Below are 7,760 nucleotides of genomic sequence, written 5' to 3'. Positions count from 1 at the left end.
TCACACCACAAAATACTTTCTCAAATATCTCTTCCTGTCTAAAGCTATTAGAAGGGGCAGCCTAGTGTAGCATACAATCCCCTTGGCCTTCATCCCCCTAAAAATGACTGGACCAAGGATGGACAACTGACCCAAGGCAACAAAGCCATAAACTGGAATGAGCCAATAGGGTCCTCTCTCAGTATTCTGAGTTAGCTGGTGGTGGAGCACTAAAGTAACTGTCCTACTGATGAAGACTCTGCATCTGTCCTAGTTCTTGCCTTTCCTGAGACTACATGTTCATATTATCCCTAAATTTTCAGAGATATATCTCCTTACAATAACTTTCCTTTATTTGAGTGGGTTTCTATAATCGTAAAAGATTTCTGAGCAAAACACTACTTAACACAATATCCCTCAGATCAAAATGGGAAGGTCCAGAAATAAGATAATTATTATTAGAATGTAGACTGATAAATGACAGCTATCAACACTTTCTTGTATAGGAAGAAGGAAACTACTTTTCTGGATTGCCAAAATTATTTTGTATTTGTGTATTTTAGCACTATCATGGGACAGATTTCTTTTTTTTTTTTTTTTTTTCACCACCATACCAAATTTCTTATTCCAATGGCACTGACACAGCTGGAGATGCTCACAGTGACACCACACACAACTTCCTGCCTTCTCATTTCTGTTCATAGAGAAGTGTCTACCTCTCACCCCTCCCCGCTCCAGGGGGCGGCGGGAACCCACTAAGGGCCATTCACCCCAACAAACCTCTTAGTGCATGAATATTTTAAATTTTTTGGACATTTGAATTTCCCTCTGAAGAAATTGGAAAGTATCAGGTGTCCCATACCCCCTTCCCTACCCTGATGGGCCAAGTAAGTCCCTGCAAAAAGGCCATTTCCACTACCCCTTTGAAATTTTGAAATATCAGAAGAAATGGCATCAAGTGTGAATGTTGGCATTGGCACAGAGTGGGCCCTGCCACCACACGGGCAGGCAGCCAGGAGTGACGTCTCCAAGGTGTGAAGAGAACGTGAGGACGTGTTGCTGTGGGTGTGCTGCCCAAGTCCCACCAGGGGCTGCCGGCTGCTGCCTCAAGGGTCACCTACAATTTTTCCAGGAACTTGTCCAGGGCTGGGATGCCATCCTTCAGGCCTTTGCACTTACGAGTCTCAGCTACCACCTGGCTGGGGCAGCTGGTGTTGTTAAATGGGTCTCCAGGCAGGATCTGCCAGTGGTCAAACATGCACTGGGGGAAGACCTGGCCACCCCATGTCCGTGCTGGACCTCAGGTCAGCTGTGAAGCCAAAGGACTCACTGACGGGCCGGTAGGCCTTGACGACAAACATGGGGCTGCTGGCCACCTGAGACTGCTCAAAGACATGGCTCTGCTTCCTGTTCAGGATACTGTAGATGCTGCCGACCACTTACTCTGGACACTGGATCTCCACAAGGTAGATGGGTTCCTTGAGACGGGCCTGAGCAGTTAGCACACTGGCATAGAGGCAGTGCTGGGCCATGGGGATGATCTGGCCACCCCCAACAGTGGATGGCATCAGCATGCAAGGTCATGTCATGGACGTCAAAGTGCACACCCTGCATGTTCTCCTCACAAAGAGCCCCTCCTTGGTGGCCCACTGGAATCCAGCCACCACGCTGTCCTTGATCTCGTTGAGGTACTGCACACCCTTGGTGATGCTGGTAAGGATGTTAGTAAGGGCCGGTACCAGTGGGCCCAGAGCATCAGATCTTGCAGGCCTCAGCCACATCCCATTCATACTTCTCTGCCAGATAGCAGGCCCTCTGCTTGAGCTCCCAATGGGCAGACACCTCACCCTTGTCGATGTCCTCGGCTGGGCCATTGGGGAAGGGCCACACCTTCATGTACAGCTGACTGTGCTTGTTGGGGGACTTAGAGAGGCAGAGCACGTTGGACTTCTCACTGACGATCTCACAGTATAAGACCACCGGGTCAGATTTCTTGATGGAGATGCAAGTGTGGTTCTCCTCCAGGTCTTTCAGACAGATCTCCCAGGTGCAGCTCACCTGCCCCAGAGATGATGTGTTCGCCTGACTCCTCAATGATGCACTGCACCATAGGGTTTGACTTGGCCAGCCACTTCAGGCCCTCCACCAGCTTGAGCAGGTCTGCAGGGTTCTTGGCCTCCACAGCGACCCTGATCACAGGGCTGACACTGAACTTCATCACCCACGTGTTGTGGGCATGCTCGAAGGTGGTGATGGTACCTATCTTCACCAGGAACTGGTCAATGCCCACCAGGCTGACGATGTTCCCACACAGCATGTCCTCAGTGTGCTCCATCTAACAGCCCATCATCAGGATTGTTCTCTGGATGGGGTTCAGATACAGGTCCTCCTTCTTCCCAGGTGTGTAGCTGGGCCCCATGATCCTGACCTTCAGACCAGTGGACACCAGTCCTGAGAGGACCCATCCAAAAGTGTTGAAATGACTTTTGTGGAAGGTTGGCACCATTTTGAAAATGTACATCATGAGGGGATTTTTGGAGTCACAGTTTTTAATACTCGTGGCAGCCTTGTCGTCCAGAGGCCCTTTGTACAACAACTTGCAGCAGTATTTCTGGGCAGTCACAGGCGAAGGCAGGTGGATAGTGATCATCTGCAGCAGGGTGTCCCCTGTGGGCATCCAGCGGCACATCATAGTCTTCAGGAGGGGTTTGGGAGGGCAATGCCACTTAGTATAACGGGAGTGAGAGCGTCCCAGTTGGGTTAAGTATGTTTGATAAACTGAGGGAGAGGACTTTTAGTTTATTCCTATGAGAGGTTGGTTGGTTTGTTTCAATAAATAAAGTGGAAATGGTTTTACAGAAATCTGAAATAAAGATCAAGATGGGAAACACAACGTGTCTCTCTGAGGTATGGAGGTACGGAGAGAGCCCTATAGTGAGAGGGCCTGCAGGTAAAAGCTGAAAGAGGTGCTAGTGGAACAGACTTAGGAAACCAGAGGCACACGCATGGCACCACCAGAGCTCCTTCTGTATCAGAGGAGTTATAGCTAATGTTCACTTATCGTTTATAGGTCTCTCACCCACTACTGGACTATAAGCTCTTTGCGGTCAGAACAAGTTTTTACTTATTTGCACTGGCTCAGCATAGCAAGAAGGAGCCCTGGTGATGTAGTGCCTAAGGCATTTGACTGCTAACCAGAAGGTTGGCGGTTCAAACCCACCAGCCACTCAATGGTACGAACACTGGGCAATCTACTTCCGCAAAGATATTCAGCCTTGGAAACCCAAAGGGGGGTGCTATGAGTTGGAATGACTCCATAGCAGTGAAGCAGACATCAACCAGATGCCTCTGTCCACCTGAAGTCCTGTCACGTGACTCCCTCACCAAGGACATAGGGTGACTGGACAAATTGTGGTCCCTGAAGGAGCTCTGGTGACATAGTGCCTGAGGCATTTGACTGCTAACCAGAAGGCTGGTGGTTCAAACCCACCAGCCACTCCTCAGAAGGACAATTGGGCCATCTACTTCCGTAGTCATGCAAAAATGCAACCACTGCGGTGGAGTCGGATCCAACTCATAGCGCCCCTCCTTGGGTTTCCGAGGCAGTATCACTATGGAAGTAGATTGCTCAACCTTCTGGTTAGCAGTCAAATGCCTTAAGCACTATGCCACCCCTTGGAAACCCAAAGAGGGGTTGCTGTGAGTTGGATCCAACTCCACGGCAGTGAGTTGAGTTCGGTTCAGGAACCTGGTGAGTACACAGAAGAGAAGCAATTACAGTAAAGAGTAAATGAGTCACATTGGTGTGGTGCTCTAGAGCAAAGACTCTAAGCGCCTGCTGCTCAGCAGCCATGGATCCCACCCTGCAGCTGCTTTTTTTAAAAAAAAAAAAAAAAAAAAAAACTACCAACAACTTTTTATTGAGATTTAGATGAAATTTTACAAAGCAAATTCATTTTACATTCGACAGTTCATGAACATTTTGTTTTGTGACACTGGTTGCATTCCCCACAGTGTACAGCTCACTTCCCACTTCCTCCCTGTGGTTACCGGTTTCCCTGTGTCCTTCTTGGCTTTGCCTCCCTCCCTTCCTTCCTGTGCAAATGTTCCCCTTCTGATCTGCCGTGGTTGATTGTTCTAAGGAGTGCATCTCCCTGGTGTGGGTGTTCAGCTTGTAGGCCTATTGTTTGGCTGAGAGTTAAGCCATGGGAATGACTTCAATTCCAGGCCCAAAGGGTGGCTCAGGGCCATAGTCTTTATGGCCCAGTCTCTATCAGACCAGTAAGCCTGGTCTTTTTTGTAATTTTGAGTTTTGTTCCACATTTTTCTCCCACTCTATCCAGGATCTCCAATTTTGATCCCATTCTGAGTGGTTGGCATTGGTAGCTGGACACCATCTAGTTCTTTTGGTCTCAGGGTCATATAGGCTGAGGTTTTCATGGTCCATTAGCCTTTTGGGCTGGATCTATGCATCTTTTGATTTTCTACACTCTTTTTGCTCCAGATGAGGAGAGACTAATAGTCGAATCTTAGATGACCCTTCGCAAGCTTTTAAGACCCTCGTCACTACTTACCAAAGTAAGATGCATAACAATATTTTTGTGTACTATCCTGTGCCAATTGAGCTTGATTTCCCCCACCATTATGTTTCCCAGCCTGCAGTCCCAATGACTCACTCCTTTAAGGTGCTTAGCTATGGGTAAGAAGTTATCCTCACTTTGCCCCATTAGCTTTATACTGCACATGGACATTTTTATAGCATATACAAATATGCTATAGGAATATAGGAATATCATCTGTCATATTTATGTATGGTCGTGGGTATATTCCCACTTGCCTATCCATACCTGATCATCTTGCTTGTCTACCTATGTATCCACCTATAGATTAGTGTTTGCTGTTACTGATAATACAGTATTGTGTATGCAATAATATTTGCATTTATTGTCTGCATTTCCTATACACTGTTCCATGTCTTCCTTTTCCTTAGTGATATTGTGCTAATCACATGCTTTTGTTAAATTGTCTTTTCCCTAACCCATATCAATACCTGTCTCTTAACTATCCACTTATTTCCCTCTCTTCCTCTCCTCTCCCATCCCTGTTAACCAACAAAGAAAATTTCCTTCCCTGATAAATCTTTCGTTGACTTTTTCCAATAATGGACTCGTACAATATTTCTCCTTCTGTGATTGACTTATTTCACTCAGTATAATGTCCTCTAAGTTCATCCATGTTATGAGATGATTCACTGATTCTTCAGTATTCTTTAATGTTGCTTAGAATTCCTTTGTGTGTATGTACCATAGCTTTATTCATCTGTTGATGGACACTTAGGTTTTTTCCTTCTCTTTGCTATCATAAATAGTGCTGTGTTGAACATAACCACCCTGTTTCTTCTAAGACCTGGTCATCATCAGCTTTTCTTGGTTTCATTTATTCTTTATACTCTCATTTTCTATATAAAGAATTTCTTTAGTACTATTATCCTCTTATTTCTTTTTAACACCTTATTGTCTATTTTCGTCACATTGTTTCATGAATTTATTATTGCCTCCATAATTAGATTTTAGGCTCTTACTTGGTAGGTTCACATCTTAAATTTTGATATAGAGCATTTTTCTATATATTCTACATAGTCAAATATATGTCAATGGCCTCTAAAACCTAGGCACTTATCTTTTAATTACAGGAAAACCAACCAACCAACCAACCCACAAGACCCCGTCCCCCACAAACAAGCAATTTCCCTTTCTCTAATTACTTTTAACAATTCCCCACTGGATAAATGGGTACATATCTGGCTAATTAGCAATCACTTAACTCTTACAGGGCCATAAACTACTATACTTTTTAAAGCTCTGAATTTTTGAACAATTGAGTTTCATGTGAAGTATCTTCTAGACCTGCCAGTCTTGAGAAAGACCCTCTGCCGTGAGATCTCAACATTAATACATCAGATGTGAGAACCTGCAAGAAAAAGAAAAAAATAGGTCGGTACCTAACCATTTACTTTTTGTATGTTGCTATGATGTGAACAAGTTTCAAGGGGGCTTCCAGACTAAGAAGAAAGGTCTGGCTTTCTATCTCTGAAAAACCAGCCAGCGATACATAGGAAAGAAGGACACAGGGAAGAGGTAACAACGGAGAGGAAGTAGGAAGAGAGCTGTTACATTGTGGGGATTGCAGTCAATGTCATGAAACCAAATGTGTACGAACTGCTGTATGGAGAAAAATGTGCTCTGTAAACTTTCACCCAAATCACAATAAAAATTAAAAACAAAAAACAAACCCAGCCGTGAAAACTATGGCTCACAACATTATGCACTATGCATCAACCCTGTTGTGCAGGGGTTGCCGAGAGTCAGGGTGCCAACCTGTTGGCAGCTGACAGCAATCATTAACCCATTTTTTGCGTGTGAACCTTGTCCTAGGTGAAAACACACACTTGTTAGAGTAACATCGAGGAGATTTACTGAAACTCCAGAGAACATTCCTGCCCTGAGAAGGATCCAAACTCAAAACGTGAAACTGGCCACTTCAAGGAGCAACAAAGAAACAGCCATAATTATAGGATTGAAACAGGAGCCAAAGCTACAATATTGTGATTGGCTGGAAGGCAAGTGACGAAGTGAAAGGCGGGACATCGCAAAGTGAGAGTTTTCCTGGGATTGGTTGAAAACATAGCTGTAGGATTACATGGTAGGTTAAGAGTACATAATTGCAAGCGTATGTCCTTTTCAGGGAACATGCTATCAAAACTGCTTTCTCAAGCATGACATTCCTGGGGGTCTATTGTAAAGGAGAGTTTTGACAATGCTTTGTGTTAAGACCCTGCAGGAACAGGCTGCCAATATCCTACACCTGCCTGACCACAGACAAAAATATTTCCTTTAGGGTGTATGGTAAACTCAACACAACATTAACATCAGCAGGGGCTCAAACTGCAACCACCACAATCAGAAAAAGAAAAAAAAAAAAATGAAATCAGCCTTTAGCATTAGATCAGCCATTTTACTTTAGGTCCAAAGACTCAGATTTTAGAGCACTAACTCAACCTCTTTCAAAATATTTTCCTATGCATGGCATAGGACCTCTACGACTGCTGCTTGACAAAGGTCCAGCTGTCAAGAGTCTTGGGCAGAAGCCAATTCCACCTTTTACTTTCGATTGTATTCAGGTCCGTTATCTTAATTGCTACAATAATCTTTATGGTGATCATGCTCCTTCTGGTTCATCCCAGAGGGTCCCAAACGGATTTTCATGTTTCCCATGAATCAGGCCACCTTCCAGATGACTCTCTCATTTCCAATTCCCAAAACCCTGGTTTTCCTAGAAATCCCCATGATGAGCCAGAGCTGGAAAGGCCCCTGGGAATCCTAAAGACATTGAGAATTCACATTGGTGGAAAGATCTCATGGCTACTCAGCCTCCTACAATACCAACCCCTGCAACACAACATAGAAAAGGGATTACTCCTGATAGGAAGAAACCTTGGCCTAAGTGGCTGCCTCCTACAGTTAAGCCTTCTCCTAATGTAGCTTATAGAATTAATGGTAGACTTTGGTATCCTCCTCGGGGAGGGGAGCCTAAACCTTCCCGATGCCTGACCTTCCTCTTCCTTATACTGGGGCATACATAGAAGGTAAAAAAATGGTGTGGGTAGATGGAAAAGAGTTCCTTTTAACTCTCTCCCTTTTCTTAGAGAGATTAAAATGATCAGGGCCTAGATGTAAAACTACTGCACAGAGAAATACTCTAATCAAGCAATGGAACAGTTA

General features: G+C 44.7%; 1 pseudogene; it reads right to left on the bottom strand.

Moving 5' to 3' along the window:
* Positions 1 to 1,096: 1,096 nt before the first annotated feature.
* LOC103199244 lies at positions 1,097 to 3,832 on the bottom strand (annotated as a pseudogene).
* Between the last annotated feature and the right edge of the window lie 3,928 nt (positions 3,833 to 7,760).

This window comes from Orycteropus afer, unplaced genomic scaffold (assembly GCF_000298275.1).
Source record: "Orycteropus afer afer isolate SDZICR_OR568_19922 unplaced genomic scaffold, OryAfe1.0 scaffold00107, whole genome shotgun sequence".
Lineage (NCBI taxonomy): Eukaryota > Metazoa > Chordata > Mammalia > Tubulidentata > Orycteropodidae > Orycteropus > Orycteropus afer.
Note: the sequence above shows the minus strand (reverse complement) of the source record. Positions and strands in the feature narration are given on the sequence as shown.